At 42.1% G+C, this 15419-nt stretch overlaps 1 protein-coding gene across 4 annotated transcripts in view; it reads right to left on the bottom strand.

Moving 5' to 3' along the window:
* Positions 1 to 15419, bottom strand: part of LOC149209399 (putative 1-acyl-sn-glycerol-3-phosphate acyltransferase 5) — a 246179-nt gene that overhangs the window by 33080 nt on the left and 197680 nt on the right. The window lies entirely within an intron of this gene.

Genomic DNA, 15419 nt, shown 5'->3' with positions numbered 1-15419 from the left:
TCCTCAAAGGCTATTATCCAACAAATACAAATAAAAAGGGAAGAGTATTAAGAACAATATTACCACATAAATCTGAAAGAGGAACACCATGGTTTGAAACCCCAAAGTCTTTGCGTTTTATTAACCAAAAAAAAGTTATAAGAGTTTTCTTAGAGTAAGTACACAATTCAGAAATCGGATCGAAATAATGGAGAGAGACCTTTAATTTATAGAAAAATTCTCCAACAGCTAGTTGGCTTGATCTCCGCCAAAGGAATCTCAACCGTTGATGAAGATCAAATGATCTTTTAATCATCACCGTTGAAATAAAGTTACTTTTTGAGGAAATTCAAATTTCACTTTTAATTTCCTTTTAATTAACTCAAAAATGATTATTTTGAGTTAATTGCCGCAAAAAGTTGACTGACTTAACTATTATGGCCCAAGGGTTCAAAATATCTTGAAATTTTCAATATTCCCTTGGCTAGGGACCTCAAAAAATTAAAAACTTCAAAACCCACGAATTTTAAATGTTGGAGAATTTAATTTTTCCTGGGACTTAAATTAATTAAATTTCTGGCTTTAGAATTTTAATTTATTTTAGCAAGAAATTTTAGTTAATTGATTCATGAGGGGATTATTAATATTTCCAAACCTCTAATATTTAGCCATGGTGTCTAATTATGAGAGACCATGCACTAAATATTTTTTACATGAAATATTACATTTCTAACCCGTGAGGGGCACCTCTTCGTTATAGACCCTTAACATTTATCCATTTTTGCGACACAAAATATGATCTAGTAGACTAAGTGACTTGTAATAAAATAATTTAACCAAATAGTTAGAATTATTGTCAAATCACTTTTATAGAGATTCAATAAATAACACTAAGATTCATTTAAATCCTGACGACAAAAGCCACCCTAGCTTTGAGGTGAGGTTGGAGGGAAAAACTCTGCCGATCATCCGTGTTTAGAAACACACATGAATCGGTGAGACTAAAAACCTCCTAGGATAAAAACCATCATGAAAAACATAAATTTATCTAGATTGTTACATATATTTGCCTTACTAGGATCATTTACATTACAAAATGCAGAATGGATTTACAAAACTCCAGTGTACATATAACTGATGATGATGAATTTGTGGATCATCTGAGTGCTCAGACATGATGGAAGTCCATGCGCAAAAAAATGTACAACTATGGGGTAGTTGACATGGAATGGTCAACATCTGGCTCTACTTGGGGACATATTGTTTCATCGAAGGAATGTGAGAATCTAGAATCTGCACCCAAAGAAAACACAGAATGACATAAGTAGCGTCCATCCAAATATCATCATATAACATTAAGTACATGAAAATAGAAGCTCTTCTATCATTAACAATTCTACTAATCATGAAAAGTAAATCTAATCCTAAAACAGAAATGAAATGTTGAAATGACAAGGTGTAGGGTTAGAAATACAATACAAAGGATGCCCTGTGGCATCAAATGTGTTCAATATAGTGCATACTGAGCATTTGCCTGCTTTCTGGCAAATCTGTGGGTTGTTTTTCGGATGTGCCATGCCCGATCCTGCATATCGTAGGACTATGTCTTATCCAAAAATCGAGTTGCTCTTGGCCATCAGATGCATCAAATCACTTCCTTCTATTTTTTTGCTTTTTTCTCTTCTTTTGGGTGGGCTGTGATGTCAACAATGAGACCACTATAGATTTCCTGTCCTGATCTTGAAGATGTTTGGACGAAAGATCTGAAGAATCTGAAGTATGCCCAATCTTATTCTGAATATACTCTGTTAATGGTGATACATAAGCTTGGTCTTCCTTAACCAAAGTTGACTTGTCCTTAATGGGAAAAGTAACCTCCTTGCGATGAGATGGGAAATGCTTCGGTGGATCGGGAGATCTGTGAGTCGTGACAAACCCTTTGTGCTTTGGTCTAACCTGAAATCTTGGAACTTGTGTGTTTTTCATCATTTGCAGCTTATCCTAAAGAGTGGTCTTTTCAATTCTGATGGCATCAATCTGGTTAGAGTGTTCAACCTTCATAGCATTGATTTCCTTGGCATGGCTTTCCTCCATGGTCAATAATTTATTCTGAAAACATATCTGACTAGCTTCCATATCTTTTATTAATTGCACTTGCTTTTCCTCCATGGCTAACAATCTGTTCTGAAGAGAAATCTGACCAGCTTCCATGTCCTTCATCATTGTGTTATGATTTACTTGAATAGTACTCATTTCTTTCTCATGATGATTCTGCATGTCAGTCCTCATAGCCTCCATCTTCTGAGCACACTTTTCTACTACGGTGGCTATGTGATCAGAGTGATTAATTTTCATGATTTCTATCTCCTCATCACGTTTTTCTATTTGGGTGTACAAAGTTCTCATATCCTTGGTGTAATCAACTATCATTTTTTCTTGATTAAGCTCCATGTTTTTTACCAGCTGCTTTAGTTCTTTAATAAGATGCTTATCATTTTCCCTTTCATTGTCGACACTAATTTGACAACTTGTTTCTGCTTTTCCATTATCATAGATTTGTTTTGCAACGGTACAATTGGATTTATCATGAGAACATTCACAATGCCTACAATATGGCATATTTTGATATGGAGAATTATCTTGAAATCTTTCGTTGATAGTTGGGTTCTTTATAAGATCACTTTCATCATTTTACGTAGTACTAGGGGCACAAGGCAAGCCACCTTGATTTCCATATCTATCTTTAAAAGCATTGATGATGTATTGTAAAGAAGCGAAAGAATCCTCAAGACAATTATGAAACCAATCCAAAGCATCACCTTCTAAAGAAAAGGCAAATAGACACATCTTGACATCTTCATGATTATATTGTGAAGGAAGACAATATCTAGTTATTATATGAGTAACCTTGGAGAGATGCTTTCTAGCAGTGGCTGAATCACCACCCGAGAACAAAGACAATTTATGAATGGCCTCTTCCGACATATCATGAAGAAAGTTAGTAAAATGACACGGGGCAAACAAGTCATCCATGATGATTCGCTTAAAGGGATAAGGAGGGACCAAATAGATGCTAGAGAGAGACCACTGCTCAAGAAAATCAAGAGATCTCCAAGAAGTGAGCTTCTAGCAAAAATTCTTGTAAGAAATGAAAGAAGTGGAGTCGCCACTTGAACATGAATCTAGCTCTAAGATCCAAAAGGCAAAAACCAAAAGGTTAGTTAGGGAGAAACAGATGGGGATATCAGGGAAGGTTTATTGTATGAGAAATAATGGATGAATAAGTGGAGTCGCTACCCAAACAGGTGTTGATTTGTGGTAGCATCGGATGTGCTCTAGCCATGAAAATTTGTGAAGCGGCTAAGGCACATAAGATCTACAAGACCCAAAAATGGTTTGGAGAAATTCCACCCGGTTGGAGAGATATTAAAATAATTAATATTTCTAATGGGGTTCCTAAGTCTAAACTTAGGAAAATTAAAATATTAATGGGTATTAATATAAAACTGGGTGAGAATGTTCAAAATGACATGGATCAAGCCAAACCTAATCTTAACCGTTGATTAGGGACTTAATCTCGGCCGTTGAAGATTCAACAGGAAAAGTATAAGAGGAGGCTTGAGGGTCAATTGGAGATACACAAAAATTGATCAGTCAGTTCGATTTTTTGAAGCGGGGTTTGCTGAGAGAATCGAGCTAGTGATCTGTTGCAGCGAGGGGCAATTTGGCATGAGGCCGAAAATACATAGCAGAGGGGCAAAGATAGTTGCCAAAGAGATAGCGCGGAGCCTAGAGAGGCTGACGCAGAGGCAGTTGGGTGCTATGCAGAGGCAGCTGGGAGCTACACAGAAGCTAAAGAGGCCAGCGTGGGTGGCGCAAAGGGTCTGAACGCTGATGCAGAGGTTTCAGTAGTTGTGCAGAGGCTAGCAGAGCTGACGCAAGGCCAAGAGGCAACGCTGGAAGATGTTTCGTGGGGTAGACTGAGTGCTGGTGAGCCGGGAAGGGTGACGCAGCGCAGTAGAGAAGCTTGGAGCAACTTTCGCTGTCCAGCCAAGGAGCTGAAATTGTTGTTGTGGGATCGTTCATCCGGTGATTGATCAGCCGGAATATCTGTCTCCAAGGAGAGGTACCACTGTTGAGGGCATTCTCTGTTGGGTGAGCCATTTCTGACACCCTAGTTGTATTCAGAAACTGCATAATAATAAAACCCTCATATCTGCTGCACCAGTTTTCCCTCATTGGTTTTTCCGGGGACGATTGTCCAAAAATATCGGTGTCCCTTGTGTGTTTGTCTCAGTTATTTTAGTTGATGATCTGTATATGAGTTAAGGTTGCATTTGTGTTTATTTTCAGTATTTATATTTATAAATAACTTGTTAATGAAAAGAACAAGTAGGAGAAAATAAACTAAATAATGCAGTGGGGACACCGTATACTTTTCAAGAGGAGACTTAATTTGCAATCCTTTGATACCATGTTGAAATTTCCAAGTATTGCAGATCACAGGAGAACTAAAGGCACCAACAGTAATCTGGAGAATTTGCAGCAGTAGCAGCTGTCCCGAGAGACAACGTTGTTCCATGGCAGAAGCAGCAGAGAAGAAGTAACGCAGAGGGCATGTGTCATCAATTCAAGCCAGGAGGAGGGTCAACACAAAGGCAAAGAAGGGAAGATCAGACCTACGCAATGCCCAATCATCTTTCTCAGCCAAGAAGGATTGACGTTGTGGCCAGGAGAAGCAAATTCTGCCATTGCCGAGATTGCGCAGAGCCTGAAAGCATCAGTGTCCTCAGTTGTTGGGGCTTGGGGAGTTGTGAGCAGACTGTGATTGAGAACCTGGTGGGTTGTTGTTTTTGTCAGTGCAAAACAACACCTAAGGGGATAGAACCAAGGTAGAGGGAGTCGCTACCTTGACGGATTTCTAGTCAAGAAATCCGGATCCGAGTTGCAATTGCAACGAGGATTGGAGAGGAGCGGTTCGACATTTGGTGGGAGGATTTCCAGCAGGGAAATCATGACTTAGAGGGAGATTTCCAGGACGAAATTTGAAACTCAGAGGGAGTCCAGAAGGGGAGCAGAAATGGCAGTGAATAGACTGAGGGATTAGGACAGGTTGGACGGGGCTTCCAACTTTGCCATCTGGAAGGCCAGGATCCTGGCAGTCCTAGATCGACATCACATCAAGGACTTTGCCCTGAGAACCATGGCTATCCCGGTCGACCCAGCTGAGAATGAGAAGTATGAGGATGCAATGGCAAGGGCAAATTGCATGATCCTTGACGGGGTCAAAGATCATGTCGTACCACATATTGCTGAAAATAACACAACAAAGGAGATGTGGATCCTGGTTATCCCATGATCTCCACCTGAAGAGTTGCTGGAAGCAAGTCCCTAGTCAAGAGGGAGCTTGGTCAGGTCCCTAGTTAAGAGGGAGCTTGGGTACATTCCGTTATAGGACTGGATACATTTCTTCATGTTGATTTTGGGTAGCATCGGATGTGCTCTAGCCATGAAATTTGGTGGAGAGGCTAAAGCACATGAGATCTCCAAGACCCAGAAATCGTTTGAAGAAATTCCACCCAAATGAAGAGATATTAAAATAATTAATATTTTTAATGAGTTCCTAAGTCTAAACTTAGGAAAATTAAATATTAATGTGTATTAATATAATATGGGTGAGAAAGTTCTAAGTGACGAGGATCAAGCCAGTTCTAATCTTAGTCGTTGGTTAGGGACTTAATTTCGGTCATTGAATCGTCAACAAGAAAAGTACAAGAGGAGGCTTGAGGGTCAGTTGCAGACACACCAAGCGAGATCAAGAATTCAATTTTCTGGTGTGAGGTTTGCTGAGGAAATCGAGTTAGTGATCAGTTGCAACGAGGGGCAGTTCAACAAGGGATTTTCATCCAAGGCTGAAGAATACATAGTAGAGAGGCAGCATAGTGCCAGAGAGACAATGCAAGGCCTAGAAGGGTTAATGCAGAGGATGCAAAAGGCTGTAGACGCTGACGCAAGCAGTGCTGAGGGCCGTAGAGGTTGACGCTAGGCTTCAAAGGTAGTGTTGGGGGAGATTTTGTGGGGGAGACTGAGAGCAGATTAGCCAGGAGATGGTGACGAAGTTCTAGAGCAGTGCTTGGAGTAGCTTTCGCTGTCCAGCACAAGGAACAGCTAGAGTCACTGTGGGGTTGATCATCCGGTCATTGATTTGCTGGAATATCTGTCTCTGGATAGAGGTACTACTGCCAAGGATATTCTCTGTTGGGTGAGTCATTTCTGGCACCCTAGTTGTATTTACGAAATCTGCTTAATAATACAAAACCTCTATATGCTGCACAGGTTTTCCCGAATTGGGTTTTTCCAGGGACGATTGTCCAAAAATAACAGTGTCCATTGTGTTATTGTTTCAGTGTATTTCAGTGCATGATCTGTATATTTGTGAGGTTTGCAATAGTGTTTACTTCGATGTTTATGCAATTAAATAACTTGTTAATGTAAAGAACAAGTAGGAGATTGTAAACTAGTAATTGCAGTAGAGGTTTTTGATGTGTTATTTTTAGGAATTTTCACATGGTATCGGAGGGATTCCAGATCATAAGTGACTAAAGACACCAGCGGAGAAATCTGAGAATTTGCAGCAGAGAAGCAACTGTCCCGAGAGACAGCGTTTTTCCAGAGATGAAGAGGCAAGAGGAAGAGTGACGCGGTGCAGAAAGGGTGATGCAAAGGCAAGAGGAAGAGTGACGCGGTGCAGAAAGGGTGATGCAGAGGCTCACGCAGTGCCTGCGTCAGCACTCTGAGCTAGGAGAAGGGCCAACACAAAGGCAGAGGGGCAAATTAGGCTCACGTAGAGCCACGTCATCTTTCTGTGCCAGGAACAATTGACGCAGTTGGTTGGGAGAAGCTGATTTAGCCCACACAGTGATTGAGCAGAGCGTGAAGGGCTTAGATTCTTCAGTTGCCGAGGCTAAGGGAGCTGTGCAAATTTTGATTTGAGGAGCTGGTGGGACATTGTTTCTGTTGGTGTAGAACAATGTCTAAGGAGACTGAACCAAGCTAGAGGGAAGCACTACCTCAACAGATTTCTAGCCAAGAAATCTAGATTCAGGTTGCAGTGGCAAAGGAGGATTGGAGAGGAGTGATTCAACAATTGGTCGAAGGATTTCCAAGAGGGGAATCAGGACTCAGAGGGAGTCTAGAGAAGAGGAGCAGAGATGGCAATGAACGGATTGAGGGATCAGGACAGATTGGAAGGGGCTTCCAATTTTGTCATCTGGAAGGCTAGGATCCTGGCAATCCTAAATAAACATTGCATCAAGGACTATGTCTTGAGAACAGTAGTTGTTCCAGTTGACCCGAATGCAAATGAGAAGTATGAGGAGGCCGAGGCAAAGGAGAAATGCATGATCCTAGACGGGGTCAAGGATCATGTCATACCACATATTGCTAAGAAGAACACAGTGAGGGAGATGTGGCAGATGCTAACCACCTTATACTAGGGCTCTTCCGTGCAGTGGAAGATGTTATTGGAAAATCAGCTGAGGCCATATCAGATGCAGAAAGGAGGGGAGATAGATCTGTTCCTTCTCAGGTTGTGAGGAATTCGCGACCAAATTACCTCTGTGGGGTCTACACCGGATCCAGAGTTCATGGTCAAGACTGCTCTGAATATAGTCTCCAAGGACTGGGAGACGTTTGTCCAAAGCATTTTGGGCAGAGCGAATCTCCCTAGTTGGGAGGAGATGTGGGCAGCTCTTCGACAGGAAGAGCTCAGGAGATTGACCAAGGCAGGGAGTAGCAATAAGGGAGTTCAAATCAAGAAAGAGGAGGAAAAGGATGTAGCGGTAGCATCAGCGGGATAGCAGGGGGTTTAGAAGAGGAAGAAGAAAGACATCTCCAAGGTCAAGTGCTTCAACTGTGGGGAGCTGGGACATTATGCCTCTCAGCGCCCCAGGAAGAAAGGCAAGGGAGAAGCTTCCGACTCAAAGGCTGCTCTAGCAAAGCCGGAGAAGGATGTCGAGGCTAATGACGATTGTGCCATAAGTGCCCATGCGCCTCTAGAGAAGAGGTGGAGAGACATAGAGTTGTAGTCGAGAGGACTGCATGCAGGGACATGATCTTTGAGGTGCCCAAACTCTTGGATCACATACGGCTACGGGTGCCCTTAAATACAGTAGCATGATGACAAGTGTTGGGTGGAGCAAGGTTTGATGGACCAACAAGGCAATGCTAGAGTGTAGAAGTCTGTAGCAGTGCAGTGGAGGTTGCAACAATGCGATAGGCACAGAAGAGGTTGCGGCAGCGCAGTGGCAACAGAGGGAGCACAGGATAACAACAGAGGTAGCTTCAACATCACGGGGCTTCCAGACTGACCAGGTTGTCAGTGATTGGGTGAAGTCAGTTACTTACTTCTCAGGAACTAAGTTGTAGTGGAATAGTTAGCAGTGGCAGTGCTATGGGCAGCATGAGGAAGCATTTTGAGAGGGAGTTGCAGTGCAGATGTCGCTGTGACAGTGGCAGTGTCATGGGCAGCAGTATAGGAAGCAGCAATGCAGTGGAAGTGGGGCAGCAGGCCAAGCATCAGCACAGAGAACTGATGCGGAAGATCAATGTGATGCTTCTATGGTGAAGCATTGCTAGAGCACATTCCTCGCTAAGAGGCAATGTTGATTTTGAGTAGCATAGGATGTGCTCTAGCCATGAAATTTGGTGGAGAGGCTAAGGCATGTGAGATCTCCAAGACTCAGAAATCGTTTGAATAAATTCCACTCGAATGAAGAGATATTAAAATAATATATATTTTTAATGAGTTCCTAAGTTTAAACTTAGGAAAATTAAAATATTAATGTGTATTAATATAATATGGGTGAGAAAGTTCTAAATGACAAGGATCAAGCCAATTCTAATCTTAGCCGTTGATTAAGGACTTAATCTCGGCCGTTGAATCGTCGACAGGAAAAGTATAAGAGGAGGCTTGAGGGTCAGTTGGAGGCACACCAAGAGAGATCAAGGATTCGATTTTCTGGGGCGAGGTTTGCTAAGGAAATCGAGTTAGTGATCAGTTGCAACGAGGGGCAATTCAACAAGGGATTTTCATTCGAGGCTGAAGAATACATAGCAGAGAGGCAGCGCAGTGCCGAAGAGACAACGCATACCCTATAAGGGTTGACGCAGAGGACGCAGAAGCCATAGAGGCTGAAGCAGGCAGTGCTGAGGGCCGTAGAGGCTGACGTTGGGCTTCAGAGGCAGTGCTGGGGAGATTCTATGGGATAGACTGAGAGCAGATCAGCCAGGAGAGGGTGACACAGTTCCAGAGCAGTGCTTGGAGCAACATTCGCTTTCCAGCACAAGGAACAGCCGGAGTCACTGTGGGGTTGATCATCTGGTTGCTGATTTGCGGGAATATCTGTCTCCGGATAGAGGTACTACTGTAGAGGATATTCTCTGTTGGGTGAGCCATTTCTGGCACCCTAGTTGTATTCACGAAATCTTCTTAATAATACAAACCCTCTATAACGGTGTCCCTTGTGTTATTGTCTCAATTTATTTCAGTGCATGATCTGTATATTTGTGAAGGCTGCAATAGTGTTTACTTTGATGTTTATGCAATTAAATAACTTGTTAATGTAAAGAACAAGTAGGAGATTGTAAACCGGTAATTGCAGTAGGTGTTTCTGATGTGTTAGATTCAAGAATTTTCACACTTCAGTGGGATCAGTATGTCCTCCTTAAATTGAGGGAGAGATAGACACATCATTCTTGTCTTCACTTGGGAAGACAGAATGGAGGTTTGGGTAAACATCCAACATTCGATACTCTTTGAGGATGAGTTAGCGCATCCAAGATAAGAGTAGTTGTAGAGGACCGATATTCTTTGAGGATTGGGAATCCAAGATAAGAATAGTCGTAGTGGAACATACTCTAAGAACCCAGGTAGGGCATGTTCCGAGAGAGCCAATGATGAGGGCGTCTATACTTCATTGGTCTCGCCAGCATTGAGCTCTCATCTTGTGGAAAGATAGAGTTGTTAGTCAACGCCTTGCTATGTGACAATGCTGGTTGATATGATGCTATACAGATGGTTACCAATCTGACTCTTCTTATGAGAATTCTTCAAATTGAGAATGTCCAAGTACCTTGTATGGATTATGAATACCTCTCTAGTTAAGAGGGAGTGTTGAAAAGTGTAACTAAGTTCGGTCTTCATAATGACGTGTAATTATGATTTTAAGTAATTGACGGAAAGAAGAAAAATAAAATTATTTTGTAATGCTTAATTCATGGGTTTCATGCTCAAGAAATTTTATTTTTGGTAGAAGCTCCCGTTGAGAGCTATTAGGTTTGGTCATCATGTCATAAAGTCTATAGAGTCAATGTCAAAGTTTGAAGACCCTTTTGGGCATATTACACATTGTAAAAAGCAAATTTGATTATGTTACAAACCCTCCAAAACCTTGTCACAAGCTCCCCCTCATGTCGGCCTTAAAAAGAGGTAAAGGATGCTCCTTGGATGACAAGTCAGCTTACCGATGGCACAAATTGGCTTATTTGATGGACAAAACACTATATATAGGCAACTTAGCCTTCATTTTGAGCACACAATTTCGGTCAAGGAAATATGAATGAGAAAATGTGCGAAGATCACAAAAAGGGAAGTCTTATCACCAAGCAAAGGAAGAGGAAGACAATCGAGTTCATTTGGATCTGTTTTTGGGCTAATACCTCCACACGTGTGAGAATATAGCGTTGTCATCTGCAGTAAGAGCCGAGATATTACAGTCATCTTGAGAAGAAAAAATTAGAAGGAAATCAAGTGGATTCTCTAACTGAGTTAAGGAAGGAATAATCTCCATCTCATGTGAAGGAAGTTGATAGATAATATTTCTCTCAAGTACTGAAACTTGGGTTTCCAAAGAAGGGCTGAAAGGTGCAGATCTGAGCCAAGGACTAAATTCTGAAGGTTAGCCGAAGCAGTGAGAGGAGGAAAGAAGTTTGACTATCTTAAAGAAGAAGTTAAGGAAGCCTTGTGACTTGGTCTTGGAAAGGTTAATAGGTCAAAGGTCTTGGTCATGGCCTTGGTATTCATCAATTGAAGTTTTTATAAGAAGAAGAGTTCGTTTGGGTTTTCCTCTCATGTTGGAGAGGTTTTGGCCCTGGCTAATCGCCTACATTCTGTGTCTCGTCTCTTTATTGTTTATGCTTTGGTAGTTGTTTGATGAAGAAGAACACTATAATAATCTAACTAAAGAGAATAGCCTTATCTAAAGAAGTAAAAAGCATTCACAAGCAGTTATCATAATAGAGAAATCTCCTAACACCATTGCAGTAGATTTCTCAACACCCTCTTGGAGCAACACCTAGGGCAAGAGATTTTATGGATAAAATTTGAGTGGATGCCCACCAAACTTGGAGAATAGGTAGCCTAGACCCTAAGCTTGATGTTTAGGCTCTCAAATCACCAAAAAACCTCCTCCATAAAAATTTGATGCAAGCCCTAAATTTTCGCCCTAGCCTTAACATGACCAATTTTAGGGGAGAAAAATATGGAGAAAATTTAAGGTTGATCACCTATGACTTGGACTAGTCCCTTGTCCTTTAGGCATATGCAGTCAAGGATGAAATAGATAAGCTAGATCCTTTCTAAGGAGAATAAAAATTGATACCCTAGGCATCAAATTTTAGCATTTACCCACTTCAAAAGAAAATGGAGTGTGATGGAGTGATTAAAGATTTCCTCCACTAGGAACATTCATTACATGTTGTACAATGAATAACATATGCAATACTCAACTAGATAACCATTCAAAATTAATTTTCAACAATTAAGGCACAATATAACATAACTTAGAAGCAACAATTCCATACATTAGACAATTTTAAGATAGAGAATATTCAACAATAAGCACTTACAAGATCCTTAGGATAAACCACATTAGAGGGTTGGAAACGTCGACCAACAAATATTGATGATGTGATTAATTTGAAAGTCAATTTCAAAGACAACATGTAGTATATCCATCCATTATCCAAAGAAGTAGCTCCAAAGACAATCAAAAATAGCTTCCAAATATCAAAATGCATCCAAAAGATTTCCAAAAGCCAAAAGAAACAAGTGCGAGTTCTTCTCAAGAAGTCGAATTCAAAGTGTGATGATGATGAGAGACTAAATGAGGTCTCTCATATTTATACATATCCAATCAAGTCTAATTTTAGTCTAAAGCCCCTCTTATTTGTCAAATGGAAGGATAAAACGAAGTGTGGTTACAAGCCAACCACATAGCCAATGTAAAATCATAAAGATAAACCCACAAAAGGGTCGAAATGTTGATGTCATTACTATGGGGGCCTCTTGGAGGCATGCGTTGAGCTCTCTTTGTGCCAAAGTGAGTCAGGAAAGTCCTTCTCACCTCAGAAAATCAATTTCCTCAATCTCTCTGTGTGTTTCCAAATGAACCCCCAGCCTCCATTTTATAATTTTCTCGTTGAGACTTCAATGGCCGAGATTAAGTCTCTAATCAACGGCTAAGATTAAAACATGACTTGATCCGCCTTCTAGATCATTCTCACCCATATTTTGATTAATAACCATTAATATTTTAATTTCCCTAAGTTTAGACTTAGGAACTCCATTAAAAATATTAATTATTTTAATAAAACACAATTCAGGTGGAATTTCACCAAACGGTTTTTCGGTTCTTTAGAACTCATGTGCCTTGGCCTCTCCACCAATTTTCAAGGCTAGAGCACTTTTGATGCTACCAAAAACTAACACTCCCTCTTAGCGAGGAAAGTGCTCTAGCAACAATGTCCACCTGCATGTTGCGCTGTTTCTGAAGCACCTTCTTTCTGCACTGTTGCTGCCACCAACATTTGTTGATTTGGGGTAGCATCGGATGTGCTCTAGCCATGAAATTTGGTGGAGAGGTTGGGGCACATGAGATCTCCAATACCCAGAAAGGGTTTGGGCAGATTCTAAACAGATCAGAAGATATTAAAATAATTAATATTTTTAATGGAGTCCCTAAGTCTAAACTTAAGGAAAATAAACTATTAATGTGTATTAATATGAATCTGTGTTAGAATGATCCAAAAGACATGGATCAAGCCAGATCTAATCTTAGTCGTTGATTAGGGACTTAATCTCGGCTGTTACGAAAAGTATAAGAGGCGGCTTGAGGGTCACTTTGAGAGAACACCAGAGTGATCAGTCATTCTATTCTCTAGAGCGGGGTTTGCTAAGAGAGATAGAATTAGTGATTGGGAGATGCAGCGGAGGGGCATTTGAGTACAGAGAGACAGAGAGGCAAAGATAGTGTCGGGAGAGCAGCACAGTAGCCAAGGAGAGTGACGTAGAGCTAACCAGGGCTCATGTAGGGCCGCGCAGAGGCAGCCGGGAGCTGCGCAAAGCCTCAGAGAGGCCAGCGTCGCTGACGCAGAAGGTCAAAGGGCTAACGCAGGGCTGACGCAGGGCCAGCGTGAGGCAAAGAGGGGCTAACGCAGTCCAGAGAGAGGCTGACACTGGGGTTTCTGGGGTAGATTTGTGCTGAGTAGCTGCTGGAAGGTTTATTCAGGGTTTCAGCTAGGAGATTTGTCAGAAACTGAGAGGTATTACAGCGAAGGAAATTCTCTGTTGGGTAGACCAGTTTCGGCACCTAGATTCTACTCTGATATTGCTTAATAAGAAAACCCTCAAATAGCTGCACCGGTTTTCCCGCATTGGGTTTTTCCGAGGACATTGGTCCAAAAATAATGGTGTCATGTGGTGTGTCTGTTCTTGTTTCTTTTAGTTGTTGATCTATAATATGTTGAGCATGCACTAGTGTTTATTTTCAGTATTTACTTTGTAAATAACTTGTTAAGGAAAAATAACAAGTAGGTAGAAATAAATCAGATAAAGTGCATGAAGGGTTTCTAAACTAAATAAAATTAGAAACTTCAACATGGTATCATAGGGTGATTGCAGATCATAGGAGGACTAAAAGACATCAGCGGAGCGGAGCAATAGCAACAGAAACCCATTGTCCCGAGGTGACAGAAGTTGTTTCTAGCAACACAGAAGCAAAGGATGTGTGACGCAGAGCCACGCAAAAGAAGTCAGGAACTGCGCAAAGCCTCAGTGAGGCCAGCGTCGCTGACGCATGGGGCCAGAAGGCTAAGGCAGGGCATCCCAGGGCTGACACAAACCCATCCGGGGTGATGCAAAGCCAGTGTGAGGTAGAGAGGGGCTAACACAGTTCACAGAGAGGCAGTCGCTAGGGTCTAGAAGGCTGCAAGAATATTGCACAGTGGAGCTGGTGAGGTACTGTACTCAAAACAGTACCTGACAAAGCAGGGCCAGAGGAGTTGTTACCGAGGGTTTCTAGCTGAGGAACCTGGATCAACAGTGCAGTTGCATAAGACAATCAGAGTAGGGGGCATCGCGACAAGCGGCAGAGGGATTTCCAGGAGGGAAATCAGGACTTAGAGGGAGTCTAGAAGAGAACTTCCAGACGGGAAGTAGAGACTCAGAGGAGTCGAACATAGAACTTCCAGGAGGGAAGTAGAGGAGCGTCATGGTACTACACAGGGTAAGAGACCAGGATAGATTGATGGAGCATCGAACTTTGCAGTCTGGAAGGCCAGAATCTTATCATTGCTTGACAGGAATCGTTCCAAGAACTTCGCCTTGAAGACGATAGCTATCCCGATCGACCCAAATGATAATGACAAGTACAAAGAGGGGGGCGATGGCAAGGGCCAAGTGCATTATGCTTGACGGGGTCAAGGATCATGTGGTACCACATGTAGCCGAGAAGGAAACAACAGTTGAGATGTGGGAGGCTCTCAAGAACCTGTACCAGCATACTTTTGTGCAGAGAAGAATGCTGCGCGAAAACCAGATGAGGTTGTATCAGATGAAGAAGGGTCAAAAGATTGACTCCTTCCTCGGAGGATTGAATGAGATCTGAGATCAGTTGATTGCTATAGGAGCGACACCGGATCAGGAACTTGTGGTGAGGACAACCCTGAATGTTGTCTTAGAAGAGTGGGAAGTGTTTTTCTAGAAAATCCTAGGCAGAGGGACTCTCCTACCTTGGGACGAGATGTGGGCAGTGCTTTGCTAGGAAGAGATCAGACGGCAGTCAAAGACAGGTAGCAGCAGCAAAGGGATCAAGGTCAAGCAAGAGGAGGAGGATGTGTCCCTAGCATCTGAGGGAAAGCATGAGAAGTGAAAGAAGAAAGATCTCTCCAAGATCAAGTGCTTCCACTGTGGGGAGATGGGGCATTATGCGACCCAGTGCCCAAGGAAGAAGAGTAAGGGAGAGTCTTTCGAGACTAAGGCAGTGCCAGCACGAGAAAAGAAGGAAGTTTTGACAAACGATGACTGTGCCATGAGTGCACACACGCCGCTTGAGCGGAAGTGGGGAGACATCGAGCTGTAGTCAGGCGGACTACAGGCGATG

This window comes from Pinus tabuliformis, chromosome 1_2, assembly GCF_031772625.1.
Source record: "Pinus tabuliformis cultivar Carrire ecotype Pingquan chromosome 1_2, CPIR1, whole genome shotgun sequence".
Taxonomy (NCBI): Eukaryota; Viridiplantae; Streptophyta; class Pinopsida; order Pinales; family Pinaceae; genus Pinus; species Pinus tabuliformis.
Note: the sequence above shows the minus strand (reverse complement) of the source record. Positions and strands in the feature narration are given on the sequence as shown.